The following is a 17,169-nucleotide window of genomic DNA, read 5'->3' on the forward strand; positions in this document are numbered from 1 at the left end:
CGCTCCACCACGCTCCAGCATCATACTTACACAACCTGACAGGGCAGGTTTCACACGCTTGCATAAGCGCAGCTGGACCATGTAAATGCCAGTTAATTCACCTTGACCTTGTTCACTCAACCACTGTCTGGCTCAGAGAGCGAGGGAAGGGGGAGAGAGTGTGACTCTGTTTTTGGTCTCTGTTTTGCAAGTGTTTAAGTTCTGTCACTGCAACGTATATAGATCATATGGATTCTAGAGAGGTCGTTTTTTGAGATCCGTGTAGATCCACGATAAAAGTCTCTGGGGTGTTCGGGGGTGGGCTGGTTTGGAGATGCCAGCCTAATACAGAAGCATGTCTGTTCTACGAAATACAAAACTTTATTTTCACTGTTACGCTTTGTGTGCTGGACTGACATGCACGATTGTTGCTGACACTGATGTTCAGATGAAGGGAATTAAACAATCTATAATGCTCACCACCACCGCGGCGCTCAACTAAAACTGCTAATGGCACAAATTTTTACGCATTTTTACTCAATTCTTACCAATATGTTATTGGGCTAATTTCTCGAGGTGGAAATTATATTTTAGATGGTGTCAGTATAATGACATTTTTATTCATTTGGGAGTAGAATGTCCTTTTTAAAAAGTAATCAGAACTGAGCTTCTCAGTCCTTCTTCGTAAAAAATTATCTCAAAGGACACAGGACCCCTTAAGCAAGGGGATTGGAATTGGTCAAACTTGCAGGTAAATAAATGTACAAAATAATCCTCTTTCCCTAGAAGCACTATGGTCATTACTTTTTTACATGAAAGGGGAGGTTAACTTGCACCCAGAGATAGATGTATTTGTTGTTGCTTTAACCCCTGTGTGTGTGTGTTTGTGTGTGTGTGTGTGTGTGTGTGTGCGTGTGTGTGTGTGTGTGTTCATCTCACAAGTGCCAGTAAAATCTTGTAAATGTAAAGACTGAACGTACTCTAGAAAAGGGTTGCGGGTGTATGTATTACTGTGTGTGTTCCTATTTGTAGGTATCTGTGTTCCTGTTACCATTTTTGTGCGTGAGTGAGATTGACAAACACAAACTCCCTATCTCTTGACTGTGTGTTTTGTCTCTTCAGCCCCCTGACCGAGACAGTGGGGAGCTCTCTGGAGAACAGGGACCGCTGGGGATCCATGTCGTCCCCTACTGCTCCTCGCTGAGTGGACGGTGAGGAACGCACACACACTCACTTTCACTCGCTCAATGTAACGCACTCACTTTCACGCACTCTCTTACACATTCCCTACCCATGCATTGAAGGCTGTTTGTGTGTGTGTGTTCAGACTGTGTTTATCATCCGTTCTCAGGACCCTGGGCCTGCACATTAAAAGTATCGAGGCGAACAGTCGCTCCAAGAGAGAGGGCCTTTTCCGGGAGGATGAGTGCATCGTTCAGATTAGCGGCACCGAGCTAATGGACAAGACATTTGCCCAGTACGTACCTCGGCTCTACGCTATCGCAGGATGAGTTTCAAATGTCTCTGTATTCCCTTTATAGTGCACTCCTTTTGACCCATGAGTCCCTGGTCAAAAGTAGTGCACTATGTAGGGAATAGGTTGCCATTTGAGACGCGTCCTGTGTCATTTTGGATGCAAGCCTGCCCTACACTATCACAAATCTACCAGTATGAGGCCGGTCTGTCACTCAGTTTCCCTTTTATTTTCCCTTTTATTAGGAGCCCTTCTTAATCCCTGCTCTTACAAATCCTCCCTATTCCTGGATTTATCTCACACCCCATCTCCACAGCAACAAAAGCGTGTGAGAGAGAAAACGAAAGCGAGAAACACTCATTCTCTCGCTTCACTGTTGTCGGGAATAGGTTCATTTATGACCATCACAGCATTTGGTTAGACTTCAAAAGGAGTGGGGCTAGTGAGTGAGAAAGATAAGAGATAGACAAACAGTAAAAAGAGAAGGAATTGGTGGGCATCAAGGAGGATTGTCTAATCCCCTACCTGAATGAAATGCCCAGTAAAAGAGGTGGACCTTGTTAGATCTGATAGTATAGCCCAGAAGAGGCTTGACAATAGGTCTGACACTGGTTCTGGATAAGCAGTTGCTGCTAGTGACTACTACTATTACTTGTCTAAAGACTACTTGTCTCTAGTGAATTGACTCTTGAGGGTCTAGTCTGTGACCTAAGCTTGAGTTTGTACTGGTGTTGATACCAATGGAAGCTCTGTGCTTGGTGTACATAGTGGAAAACCGTACAATTAAGTCTGATATAACAGTATTCTCAACCTTCAGTCATGTCCTCCAGAGGCGGACATTGATGATGTCACTTCCTCACACCCACAGGTCCCAGGAAGTGTTCCGTCAGGCCATGTGTTCCCCTCTGGTGCGCCTGGAGATCCTGCCGCTGGCTAACAAGCAGCGATACGAGAAACGCCTCGTCGGGCAGCTCTTCACCAACAGTCACGACTCCGTCCCCAAAGCCAAGAGCCCCCTCATGATCCACCAAAAAATGGCCGCTAAACCAGAAGTGAAACCAGAAACCGTGAAACCAGAGCAGATCAGTCCCAAACTGGAGCCGAGACGTCCAGAGCTCCGTGTCCTCCGCTCCAAGACCCCGATCTGCCAGCCTCTCTCACCCCGCTATGGGAGTACCAGACTGGGCACGTCCCAGAGGAGATGCCCCTCAGTGTGTCCCCAGCCCCGGTGGTCAGATATCGGGATGGAGCCTCCCCCACGGCGGTGGGGGTGAGCGAGAGCCCCCTGTCCCGGGGAAAGAGTCCCACTGGGCTCCCTAACCTGGCCAACCAGAAGTGAGGCCGGAAGCTGAAGATAGAGCGGAGGAAAGGTATGGAAGCACTATGGAAAAGGGGGTATAGCTGTGTTCGAATACCCATACTAACATACTGTATACTACATACTTAATGGGTATATACTTCATACTATTAGTTCATTTTAGTATACTAGAAACGAACTACAGTATATCCTTTCAGTTGAGCGTACTAGAGCTTCGCCTGTCTACCGGAAGTTGATGCTGCTGCTATGCAACCTCTTGCTAGCTTGTTAGCTTAACAAATGACTAACTAAACATTTTACGATTTCGGGTGTGTTCGTAAATTCAATCTGGAGTGCCAGAGTGTGCTCTGGGCATTCGTAAATCCAGAGCGTTGTCAGAGTACAGAGCGCACACTGGACGCTCTGGCCGTGGAAAAGGGTTGATCCGAGCATTCAATGGCAGTCAGGCACCCAAGCTAACTGGCTAACGTTGGCTAGCTACTTCCAGACACGAATGAGAGAACACCTCACTGAGCATTTTACTTGCCCTCGCAGAGCTGGTTAGGCTATTCGTGTTATCCAGTGCGTTGGTGACTGTAATTGTGCTGCTGGCAACAATTAAATAACTTTTTTATTTTGCTGATGTTTACTGACATCGGCCGTATTATTCTGCACGAGAGTGCTCTGAAATCGGAGTAGATAGCCAATGAATCGCATGACTATACCACTTAGCTAAGAATTATGTAATTAATCAAGTCAATAAATGTTGGGCAGATGGTTAGATAGCAGATAGTTAATATACTGCCTGGCAATCTCGATGTACACTACCGGTCAAAAGTTTTAGAAAACCTACAGTACTCATTCAAGGGTTTTTCTTTATTTTGACTATTTTCTACATTGTAGAATAATACTTAAGACATCAAAACGATGAAATAACACATTATGAAATCATGTAGTAACCAAAAAAGTGTTAAACAAATCTAAATATATTTTATATTTGAGATTCTTCAAATTGCCACCAGTTGCCTTGATGACAGCTTTGCAAACTCTTGGCATTCTCTTCACCTGGAATGCTTTTCCAACAGTCTTGAAGGAGTTCCCACATATGCTGAGCACTTGTTGGCTGCTTTTCCATCTCAATTGGGTTGAGGTCGGGGGATTGTGGAGGCCAGGTCATCTGATGCAGCACTCCATCACTCTCCTTCTTGATCAAATAGCCCTTACACAGCCTGGAGGTGTGTTGGGTCATTGTCCTGTTGATAAACAAATTATAGTACCACTAAGGCCAAACCAGATGGGATGGCGTATCGCTGCAGAATGCTATGGCAGCCATGCTGGTTAAGTGTGCCTTGAATTCTAAGTAAATCAGACAGTGTCACCAGCAAAGCACCATCACACCACTACCTCCTCCATGCTTTACGGTGGGAAATACACATGCAGAGATCATCTGTTTACCCACACCGCATCTCATAAAGACACAGCGGTTGGAACCACAAAAGGACAAATTTCCACCGGTCTTATGTCCATTGCTTGTTTTTCTTGGCCCAAGCAAGTCTCTTCTTATTATTGGTGTCCTTTGGTAGTGTTTTCTTTGCAGCAATTGAACCAGGAGGAACCCACTAAGCCCCACAACAGATTGTTGTACTTTAGTAAAGGTATAATGTGTTGCTGTGTTGGGGTCAATTTAGTTTTCAATCCAGTCGATTCAGTGAAATTAATCATCCTAGAAAACGGATAAATTGGGAACTGAGTTCTTAGGCTGTGTTTACACAGGCAGCCCAATTCTGTTATTATTCATATCAGATATTTTGCCAAAAGATCAGAATTGGGCTGCCTGTGTAAACCTAGCCTTAGATTGTGGTTGTGCTCTTCCATGGTTAAAGCGTCAATCAGCTGTAGAAACAATAATTTATCCCCGCCCCTGTTTCGGTATAAAGCTGAGGTATGGGGCTGGAGAAATGTAACCACTCTCAAATCAATAGTTTAGATAGTTATAACCATGTTTTGAGGCTATATTGTGCTTTTTAAATGATTTTTTTACATTTACTTTGTTTACAAACATTTGAGTAAATGTATATTTTATTTATTTAACCTTTATTCAACTAGGCAAGTCAATTAGGAACAAATTCTTATTTACAATGACGGCCAAACCCGGACGAAACTGAGCCAAATGTGATATCGTCTGGATTTGAAGCAGGGTGTCTGCAGTGACGCCTCTAGCACTAAGATGCAGTGCCTTAGACCGCTGTGCCACTTGGGAGCAAACAAGCTTATATTTTGTGATCTGATGGGGTACGACAGTTGAACTAAGCTCATAAGGCATTCATAAATTACATTCATCAAGAATCATTGGGTACATACCAGTAATTTATAAGTCAAAAAATGGATGTAGCAAATAATGATTTCCCCTTTTAAAGACTACTCTCCCACTGTGAGTGACTGCTAGGAGGTTTAGTAGCGTTAATGGAAGGTAGGCAGAAGCTTAGCTGCCAGATGAGATTTTATCACTCACTATCTTTTAGTATGCCTCTTTTGACTTTTCTCCACTGCTCACCAAGGTGGCAGTTTTCACTCATTGCTTGGAGGCACGTGCACACACAGGCGTGCATGCACAAACACACAAATAAATACACATGTGAGCTTGGACACACACACACACACACAAGCACTCTTGAAATCAAACTGTGAGTCCACAGGGAGAGGAGCCATGCGAGAGGGAATGATATCTCCGGATACCTCTCTCTCCCTCCCCTCACCTTCCTTCTCTCCCTTCACCTTCCTCCATCAGGCATTGTGAGGCCTGCTCACACGTGAAATTGAAGGCAGTCCTCCTCTTAATCCACATAAGAAAAACGTTTTTCCGCTGGCTTTTGGCTGAGGTCTGCATCCCGAATAGCACCCTATTCCATTTATAGTACCACTACTTTTGACCAGGACCCGTGTGCACTATAAAGGGAATATGGTGCTAGCAGAGAGCGCCCCACAGCAGACCAGTGGAAGTTGATCACCAGTTTACTCAGGAGGAACCCACTAAGCCCCACACAGGATGCAGGGCAAGTGGGGAGATGTCACCCATTTATTAGCACACCAAGTGACCTTATTGCGACGTGATGGGATGATGTGGGGTCGTGATGATGGGGACAGGTCTGTCCGTAAATGCTCTGCTTTTTTGACACCACACTCCAGTCCTGCAGGCTCTAGTTTTATCTTATCATGATTGTTGTCCAGTCATATGATCAAGTGCTGCAAAGAAAGACCTAAGCTGTGTTCGAATACCCATACTAATGCACTGTACACTACATAATGAGTATATACTACATACTATATATTATTCGTTCATTTTAGCATACTGTTCAGTTGAGCGTACTAGCTCTCCGCCTGTCTACCGGAAGTTGATGCTGTTGCTAGTTAGTTAGCATAACAAATGGCTAGTTAGACTTTTTATTACCCCTTTTCCTCCCCAATTTCGTGGTATCCAATTTTGTCTCGTCGCTGCAACTCCTGTACGGACTCGAGAGAGGCGAAGGTCGAGAGACATGCGTTCTCTGAAACACAACCCAACCAAGCCGCACTGCTTCTTGACACAATGTCCACTTAACCCGGAAGCACAGTACACCTGGCGACCGTGTTGTTGTGCGGAGTCAGTAGTGCGCGGTGGGACAAGGACATCCCTGCCGGCCAAACCCTCCCCTGACCCGGACGACGCTGGGCCAATTGTGCGCTGCCCCATGGGTCTCCCATGGCACAGCTAGGACTGCAGTGCCGTAGACCACTGTGCCACTCGGGAGGCCCTCTAGTTTGACATTTTACATTCGTGTGAGTTCTTAAATCCAATATGGAGTGCCAGAGTACACTCATAAATTCAGAGCGTTTCGCTCTCGGAGCGCACACTGGACGCTCGGGCCGAGGAGTAGGGTTAATTTGAGAGTTCTGACCTTAAAACGTCAAGCACCCAAGCTAACGTTGGCTAGCTACTTCCAGACACAAATGAGACCACTCTGACCATTCTACTCGCCCTAGCAGAGCTGGTTAGGCAGTTTTCATGTTATCCACAGCGTTGGTGACTGTTACTTTGCTGCTGGCAACAATTTAATTACGCTTTTTTTGCCGACGTTTGCTGACACCGGCTATATTCAACAGGTGTGGAGCGCTTGTAAAATTAACTACAAATTCAAGGAAACATAAAGTATTATACAGAGCCATGAGTGCATGGAACTCCCTTACGTCTTATAAAGCGCAAGTGAACAGAAAACCAGGTTTCAAAAAACAAATAAAGCAACGCCACACGACACAATGCCTCTCACCCATGTCACTTGTTGTTGTGTGTATGTACTGACATGTATGTGTAACTGATTGATGCACGCGCACACACTACGTGTGAATGTCTGTAAACTGTCAAGTATTTTGTGTGTAATCTCTTTTTCGTTATGTTGGACCCCAGGCATTGGCGTCAGCTAACGGGGATCCTAATCAATCCAATCAAGGAAAAGAAAGATGGTATAGCTAAGACTGTTATCAGGATAGCTGATAATATCCCTCTGTCCCCCACTCAACTTCTATCGCTCTTGTTTTTTCATCTCTTCATCATTCTCTTTCTTTCCCCCTCTCTGTCCCTCTATCGTTCCTCTCCAGGTACCGAGGGGCTGGGTTTCACCGTGGTGACTCGACAGTCCATGGCCCGGGGCCCATCCTGATCAAGAGCATCCTTGCCCGGGGCGCCGCCATCAAAGATGGCCGCCTGCAGCCTGGCGACCACATCCTGGAGGTGAAACAGTCATTTGACCTCTGACCTTTGAATTCCTTAAAAGTGCATCCTTCCTGCCATCCTTAAAGTAATGACTGATTCGGCATGATTCGATAGGTGAACTCAAGTGTTCCACCACACGGCATTCACCTGTCCATTCATTTCTAATCATCAGTGATTGCTTCATGGAATGGAGGAAGGAAGCACTTTTTCAAGTATTCAAACAGTGCCGTCTGTGGCTGATAAACTAGTTGTATTTTTTTTCTGGAAGGTGGTCCTTAAACCTTTAAAGATCTAGGTGTAGGTATTCATTCTATGTATTTATATGCACTGTGAAGCACATTGTGTATATACTGTACATATTTGAACCCTTTCCTGTGATGTGTGTAGGTGAACAGTGTAGACCTGACGGATCGAACTCAGGAGGAGCCGGTGGCCATGCTGCGCAGCACCAAGCAGGGGGAGTGTGTCTCTGTGGTTCTGGCCAGACAAGAGGAGATCTTCCTACCCAGAGAGCTAGTGAGAACAGACACCTTTATCTCTCTCTAGCCACCTTCAATTGCTCTTGACTCTGCATGATCTTTGATGCAGATACGTTACCAGGAATTTCCACCTTTCCCCTCCTTGTCTTATACATGTTGTTACCCCTTGAAACGTCTTTCTCTTTCTATTACTAGTGAAAGGCGTTCAACCTCTTTCAACTGCCCTTTTTCCCCCCTGCACGCATGCCCTCACCTCCAAACAAGCACTGACACACACACACACCCAGGCCCAGCACACGTACCCAGAGCCCCATTCCTCTTCCTGCCCTTATCTGGGTTTGTTGACTCAGAGGCTGACAGGAAGTCACACACACGTCCCTGCGGCCTCGCAGGAAGTGGTGCGTGCCGACACACACGGGTGTTAAGTGACCGTTTAGCTGTGGCCAGAGACCTTTCTGACTCCTACCCGGGTGGCGTGTTTTGACCCCTTTATCTAAATAAGCTGCCTGTCAACTGCCCCGGTGGTACCCTATAGGAGCGTGTGTGTGCATGTGCGTGTCCTGTGTATTGCAATGTGTGTGTGTGTGTGCATGTGCGTGTCCTGTGTGTGTGTGTGTTGGTCCTCTCAGAAAACAGAGCTCTGTCCTTGTGTGCCACTCACTACTCCTGTGATTATTCGCATTATTCAATTTCCTCAACTTCAAAGCATTCAGGAGGGACAACTCCGACGCTTTGTAGTGAACGATGCATATTCACATGGAAACACGCACGCATGCACACATACACACAGTGCTCACATTAGCCCTCATTAAAATACCCAACATTTCCACAACATCCACGCTAAGGTGCTTCTTGACTTCCTCTTATCTTGTTCTTTTTGAACTCTGTCTTTATCTGGGCTGTTGAAGTTAGATTCCCTTAAAGATGAACCCCTTATCTTCTCTGCAGGCCTCCTCCTCAAATATAGTTTCATGTCCTTCAAACTCATGTACATGTTCACCCTCACTCAAGTTTAGCAATGCTCACAGACAGAACTTATGCAGGCAGGCGCAACACACACACAATCGACCACAACTCATTCCAATACCTTAAACTTCCACATTTAGATGCAATTGTGGTCCGTTGTACAGCAAACGCATACATACATAACACTTGTCTTCTCTCCTTATTCTGCCTCAGTCACAACCCTAATACTGCAGCTGCGCTCACAAAGCCCCCAATACAAAGACCCATCCATTTAGCCTCTATTTACCCCTCCCCCCCAACAACAGAACCGCTGCTGCTGGGAAGTCAAAACTGCCCAACTCCTTGGAGCAGCTTGTGATGCCCATCAGCCTTAATGCTTTATCCTCAAGAAGTCGCATTCTTGAGGCCTTATTTACTCTGTTTTGGAGAAAGAATCCCCCCTCGATGGGCACACTGGAAACAAGGACAATCAACACAATCTTCAGCTAAAGTCCCTTATGAAGACCTGACGTCTTATGTGTGAGTAGAAATAGAAACACACACACACACACCCGACACTAATTTCCAAGCAGCTTGAGGATTTATTAGCCTGTAATCGTTTTGCCTTTGAAGTTGAAGCACATTGGTATTTCCATCAATGAATAAAGCATGAGGTCAATGGGGCATGATTTTGCATCGTTTTTTTTTCTTTCTCCCGGACAATTTGGCCGGTAACACGTACGTTGTTATTCTGTCCTTGTTGGGACCTAAAATGTACTTCCATTCAAAATCCTGTTTTCCCTCAACCTAACTCCTCAACCTAACCCCTTACCCTAACCCTTATTGTAACCCCATGTGTAAACCTAAACCTAACCCCTAAGCTAAAAATAGTCTTCTGACTCCGCACAAAGTGCCTTTGAACGGGGGATGGATGTAGGTGCCAGGCGCACTGGTTTGAGTGCGCCAAGAACTGCAATGCTGGTGGGTTTTTCATGCTCCACAGTTTCCTGTGTGTATCAAGAATGGTCCACTACCCAAAGGACATTCAGCCAACTTGACACAACTGTGAGAATCATTGGAGTCAATCAATCAATCAAATTGATTTTTAAAGCCCTTTTAAATCAGCCGATGTCACCAAGTTCGATACAGAAACCCAGCCTAAAACCCCAAACAGCAAGCAATGCAGATGTTGAAGCACGGTGGCTAGGAAAAACAAAGCACGGTGGCTAGGAAAGCGCCCCCGTGGAATGCTTTCGACACCTTGAAGAGTCCATGCCCTGATGAAATGAGGCCCTTATGAGGGGAAAGGGGGGGGGGGTTCTTAATGTTTTATACGCTCAGAGTATACTGCCATCTAAATTACTGCCACATGCTTATTAATATTGTTTGGAAATATTCATACAAGCCACAAACTGTGCTGTCCATCAGATGAGCTGAAGCCCTTGTTTAGAAGTGAAATGATAGCTTCAAGTTCAATTTGCACATGCGCAGAACGTGACTCCGGTTACTTAGACAATAAGAATAGGTGACTGGGTCCCGGGCCTGTTCTTGTATCGAGGTGTGATCCTCGCCTTTCAAGAATAACTTAATGATAAAACCTGATCTGGACTTGATTGTCAGTGTTTAGTTTGTCCTTCGGATTGAATTTGTGATGCAAGGTGGTTTGTAGATCTAAATCAGTCTCGACTCGCCTTTAAAAGTGAGCTGCGTTGGTCGAAAGCTCCTTTTGTCTTTCTGTCTGTCCGTCCGTCTTCGGACAAGCTCAGCGTGGTGGTCACCTACACCTCTGCATGCCCATCACGCATAGAGCTGTCGGCATGCCCATCACGCATAGAGCTGCTTCCTCTCCCTTCTCCACTCCTCTGCACTTCTTTTCTCATTCTTGGGTTAGCACCAGGGTGGTTGTGTCCTGGAACCATGGTAGCTAACCACTCAAGGTCACAAACACACACACACACACACACACAAATGATCCCAACCATCAGCAATTTGGCTTCCCCTCCTCCCCCTACTGAGGCACAGGTACAGGGAACATAAGAACTCAACACTACTTCCAATAATTGGCAGACTTCATTTCTCTCCGATCGAGCAGTAGCGAGAAAGATCTCATCTTAATTGAATGTCGCTCTCGTCGCTAATCTGCCACTTTGAAAAGCGTCTTTTCAGAAGCCCGGCTGACAGGAGTGTGTATTAATCGGTCTCCTTACACCCCCACCTCTTCTTCCCCATGTGTAGAAAGGTTCCTTTTGTCTTCCTCGTTCCTCTGATCAAGGGTGGTCTCCCCTCTTAAAGCCTGTTAACAAGCACTTGAGGAGAGACAATGAGGCGTGTTGTGCGCCAGTGGAGCCACAGGGCTCAGGAATGGAAGGGTTTTGCTCTGTGTGTGTGTGGGGTGGGGGGGGGATTATGTGTGTGTGTGTGGACCACCAGGGGTGTGTGTCTTATACCGGGAGATTTAGTTGGCTGTTTAAATGTGGTTTAGTCTCTTAAGAACGGTGGACATATCGTGTGTGTGTGTTTAACTTAGCCTGCCACACAGTGACCCAAAAAGACAGCTCTTTGCATCAACAGATCAAACCAAAGACATTCATAAAAAAGTTTAAATAACTTTAGTTACAAAGTGCTGCTGGAATATCTCTCCCCTTTTACACTGACAATGGAATATCCTGCAGCTGTTACGTCTCTTCAGATTCCACCTCTCCTCTTCTCCTCCTCTCCCTTATGGATGTGTGTCAGGGATAGAGATGCCCAACGAGACCCGTCTGTCTGTCACGTCAGCTGTCAAAGTGTCTAGTCTGAGCTGGATTGCTGGATCCTTGCATCAGTCTTCTCACTGACTCCATTGAATAAAGAATAAATGGAGCCTCGTTCCGAATGAAAGCTTCCCATCTTTACTACTCAGTGTACAACGGAGTTTCCACAATAGCTCGAGGTGATGGTGATGGAGCTCCATGAGAGTGAGGCCCCAGACTAGACTGCCCATTTTCCTAAGGGGCTCTACCCAGGTAAAGAGGCTGTCAGGTCTTCCCCTGCTGAGGATCAAGGGGTGGAGAACAGTGGGGGTGTTCTGTTGGCTAAACAAGGGCCTCCTCAGGACTCAGGTGAATGTCACCCAACACTAGTGGGATTATAGTGAGAAACCTGTAAAGCTACACTGAGCCGTTCTTTCCTGCCTCTGTCGCTAGACCGCTGGCCATATTATATGGCAACCTGGGAGGTTCAAAATAAATCTGCTTCCAATAACAGATAAGGTATGAAGGAAAGCAGCTCAATGAGCTTTTGGATTTTACATTGGGCAGCTGTGCAAAAACAAAATCAGACACTTCACATACACACTCGGTGTCTCTTAGTTTGGACTAATGTGGCGTAACACACACCATTATTGTTAACAAATGTAAACATATACAGTACACACAGTATTTTTCCCCACCTGCGTTGTTCGCTCTCCTCCTCACAGGAAAATAGGCCGGCTATGTGAAAGAGCCTCAAAGCACCTCTTTACAGGCCCGTTTCCCTGGTGAAAAAACCCTAGCACCACTTTCTCTCTCACCACTCTGTCATAATGACAGACATTTTTCTTTTCTTTTGTTGCCATTTCTTTGTCTTCTCTCTCCCCCTCTCTCTCTCTCTCTTTCTTTCATTTGGTAGCCAATTCTCGCTCCCCGAACCACCGGGTCATTTTGTTCACGTTAAGAGTGGGATGAAGGAGGAGAGAGAAAAGAGGGGGAGAAAGACTGCGGGGGGGAGAGAGAGTGAATGGGAGAGTGGGTATCTCCAGGGATGGGTTATTACTTTTAAATGATCCCCCTGTCGCCCTCCCTCCATCGCTCTCTAGAAGGATGTATAAAAAGGTTATTGTGCTTCCTTTTGAAATGGCACGCTCTCTGTCTGCCTTTCATGTTCAAATGGAATTACCTCTCTGCCTGCCTTCTCCTCCCTCGTTCTCTCTTTCTCACCACCTGCTCCTTCTCACTTCCCATCATCCTCTTCCTCTTTTTTAAAATGTATTCTTCATCCCCTCACCCGTTTTCCACCACCTTGGATCCATAATGCAAATATCCCTCTTCTTTTGTGTTTGACCCTTTTCACCTTTTTCTTTCACCTTCTCTGTTACCTTTTTCTTTCGTCCTCTCCCGCTCCCTCTCCCTGTCATCCTCATTCGATGAGTTCTCATATTGACGAGATGTTTCATTTTCTGTGTGTCTATTTCACTCTCAGCGTTGTATTTTTTTTATTTTCATTAACTGCCCTATGCTTGTTTCACTATCAAAACAATCTCTCTCTCTCTGTCCTCTTCTTCTCCTTCCCTCTTTCAGAAAAGGGAGGAGGCAAGCCCCCTGGTGCTGGAGGATGGGCGGGAGCAGCTGATGGTCGAGGTGCTCTTGAACGACACTGGCTCGGCCGGCCTGGGCATCAGCCTCAAGGGCAACAAGTCCCGGGAGAAGGGCGAGGACCTGGGCATCTTCATCAAGTCCATCATTCGCGGAGGGGCCACCTTCAAGGTACAGAAGCAGGAATGAATGGTGCTGTTTTGCTTCGGTCTTTTTTCTATCTCAATGTTTCCTTTCTCTGTTGTCTCTCTTTTCCTCTTTCCAATTCTCGCTCAGCCTGCTCTCTTTCTGTCTCTCTCTCCACCTTGGTTCCCTTTCTACTGTCTCTTTCCTTCTATCTTCCGGCTCTCTCTGTCCCATCTGTTTCTCTTTACTCTGTAAACCCCGATACTCAGCAGTCCTGTCCAGTCTGAAGCCCACATCTGTTTCAGTTCCCCTGACCTCTGACCCCTGGTGACCCCATTGACCTCGGCCCTCTGGCAGTGTGCTCAGAATTTTTTCTTAGACTTTTCTCTTTTCGGGTGGATCGGATTGAGGGCCCTTTCTAGACTCTTCCACTGAGGGCCACACTCCATCACTGTAGTGACACTTGGAGTTGATAGATACACTCTGAACTCCCCTGGTTCCCATCTCTTTCCACAGATCAGATGAAAGCAGTAGGGCAGGTGTTGTGTCCCTGTGTAGATAAGGCCTGCACTGGGAACAGGGAGATGAGGTACTTGAGCAATACTAGTACATCAGTACTTCGATGGAAGCCTCAAACTGGACTTATAAACTCTTCTCTCAGAGGTATTTGGTATTCATTAGGATCCCCATTAGCCGCTGCAAAAGCAGCAGCTACTCTTTCTGTCCACATGAAGCATGACATAATACATGGTACAGAACATTGTTAGTCAAGGATTGAACTACATCACTTTAAAACGTCTCACACAGTCTACATCTCAGTACATACATACTATATCTAGGTCTAATGCATAATACAGTGCAAATTACAATACAAGATATATAAAACAGATGTTTCTCTTCACAGTCCCCTTTTGTGCAGTAATGTATTATTTTAGATGTTTTTTTAAACCCTGGTTTTATTGCTAGCTTGAGATACCTGGTGTGGCAGAGAGTTCCATGTCTTCATGGCTCGATTTAATACTGTGTTTTTTCCAAGCCTCTGTTCTGGACCTGGGGACTGTGAAGAGACCTCTGGATGCGTGTCTTGTGTTGTACCGATGAGTGTCTGAACTGTGTGCCAACTGCTTGAAGAGACAGTTTGCGACCTTCAACACATCAGTACATCGCACAAAGACCAATATTGATGCTGTCAATCTCCTTAACTTTGAGCCAGGAGAGATTGACATGCATGTTACTGACACTGGCCCTCCGTGTACATCTAGGGGCGATACACGCTGCTTTGTTCTGGACCAACTGCAATTTACCTACACTACCAGTCAAAAGTTCGGACACACCTACTCAGTCGAGTGTTTTTCATAATTTTTTTACTATTTTCTACATTGTATAATAGTAGTGAAGACATCAAAACTATGAAATAACACATATGGAATCATGTAGTAACCAAAAAAGTGTTAAACAAATCAAAATATATTATATATTTGAGATTCTTCAAAGTAGCCACCATTCGCCTTGATGACAGTTTTGCACACTCTTGGAATTCTCTCAACCAGCTTCATGAGGAATGGTTATCCAACAATCTTGAAGGAGTTCCCACATATGCTCAGCACTTGTTGGCTGCTTTTCCTTCACTCTGCGGTCTAACTCATCCAAAACCATCTCATTTGGGTTGATTTCGGGTGTTTGTGGAGGCCAGGTCATCTGATGCAGCACTCCATCACTCTCATTGGTCAAATAGCCCTTACACAGCCTGGAGGTGTGTTGGGTCATTGTCCTGTTGAAAAACAAAGGATAGTCCCTCTAGGAGTAAACCAGATGGGATGGCGTATCCTTGCAGAATGCTGTCGTAGCCATGCTGGTTAAGTGTGCCTTGAATTCTAAATAAATCAGTGACAATGTCACCAGCAAAGCACCCCACACCATCACACCACTTCCTCCATGCTTCACGGTGGGAACCGTTTACCTTCTCTGCGTCTCAGACACGGCAGTTGGAACCATAAATCAAACATTTGGACTCATCAGACCAAAGGACAGATTTCCAGTGATCTAATGTCCATTGCTCGTGTTTCTTGGCCCAAGCAAGTATCTTCTTATTATTGGTATTATTAGTAGTGTTTTCTTTGCAGCAATTTGACCATAAAGGCCTATTTCACGTAGTCTCCTCTGAACAGTTTATGTTGATGTGTCTGTTACTTGAACTCTGTCAAGCATTTATTTTGGCTGTAATCTGAGGTGCAGTTAACTCAAATGAATGTATCCTCTGCAAATCAAAGACAATTTTATTGGTCACATACACGTGTTTAGCAGATATTATTGGGGGTGTTGGGAAATGCTTGTGCTTCTACCTCTGACAGTGTAGTAATATCTAACAAGTAATATCTAACAGTTAAATAACATACCCAAAATACACATACATCTGTAACGCTTGTCGTCTGGGGAAGGAGAGGAGGACCAAGGTGCAGCGTGGTAAGTGTTCATATTATTTAATGAAATATGCAACACTAGACAAAACAACAAACACGACAAACAGTCCTGAAATGTGAAACAAAAACACTAAACAGGAAACAACCACCCACAAAACACAATGGAAAACAGGCTACCTAAATATGGTTCTTAATCAGGGACAACGATTGACAGCTGCCTCTGATTGAGAACCATACCAGGCCAAACACAGAAATAGAAAATCATAGACAAACTAACATAGACAACCCACCCAACTCACGCCCTGACCATACCAAAACAAAAGACAAATCAAAGGAACTAAGGTCAGAATGTGACATCTAAGTAAGGAATGGATTAAGGATATATATACATAAGTCAGAGCGGCGTTGGACTAAGGTAGCGGCATAGTACAGAGTACAGTATATATATATATGAGATGCGTGATGCAATATTTACAAACAATTAAAGTGACTAAGATGCTGTAGAATAGTATAGAGTACAGTTTACACATATGAGATGAGTAATGCAAGATACAGAGACATTATTAAAGTGGCTAGTGTTTCATTTCCTTAAAGTGGCCAGTGATTCCTAATCTATGTCTATAGGCAGCAGCCTCTGATGTGCTAGTGATGGCTGTTTAGCAGTCTGATGGCCTTGAGACAGAAGCTGTTTTTCAGTCTTTTGGTCCCAGCTTTGATGCACCAGTACTGACCTCTCCTTCTGGATGATAGCTGGGTGAACAGGCAGTGGCTCGGGTGGCTGACGTCTTTTTGGCCTTCCTATGGCATCAGGTGCTGTAGGTATCAAGGAGGGCGGGAAGTTTGCCCCCAGTAATGCGTTGGGCAGACCACACCACCCTCTGGAGAGCTTTGCGGTTGTTGGAGGTGCAGTTGCTGTACCAGGCGGTGATACAGCCCGACATGATGCTCTCAATTGTGCATCTGTAAAAGTTTGTGAACTTGATGCTTTCCACCTTCTCCATTGCGGTCCCATCGACATGGATAGGGGGGTGCTCCCTCTGCAGTTTCCTGAAGTCCACGATCATCTCCTTAATTTTGTTGACGTTGAGAGGTTATTTTCCTGGCACCACACTGCCAGAGCCCTCACCTCCTCCCTATAGGCTGTCTCATCGTTGTTGGTAATCAAGCCTACCACTGTAGTTTGCATAATTGATGATTGAGTTGGAGGCATGCTTGCCACGCAGTCATGGGTGAACAAGAGGGGGCTGATCACTCTGGGTCTTCCTTTCCTATGGCAGTCCTCATGAGAGCCAGTTTCATCATAGTGCTTGATGGTTTTTCAACATTTTCCAAATTGACTGACCTTCATGTCGTTTCTCTTTGCTTATTTGA

General features: G+C 45.4%; 1 pseudogene; it reads left to right on the forward strand.

Annotated features, from left to right (window-relative positions):
- LOC115129176 (partitioning defective 3 homolog B-like) overlaps positions 1-17,169 on the forward strand; it is a 117,980-nt pseudogene that overhangs the window by 2,835 nt on the left and 97,976 nt on the right.

This window comes from Oncorhynchus nerka, linkage group LG5 (genome assembly GCF_034236695.1).
Source record: "Oncorhynchus nerka isolate Pitt River linkage group LG5, Oner_Uvic_2.0, whole genome shotgun sequence".
Lineage (NCBI taxonomy): Eukaryota > Metazoa > Chordata > Actinopteri > Salmoniformes > Salmonidae > Oncorhynchus > Oncorhynchus nerka.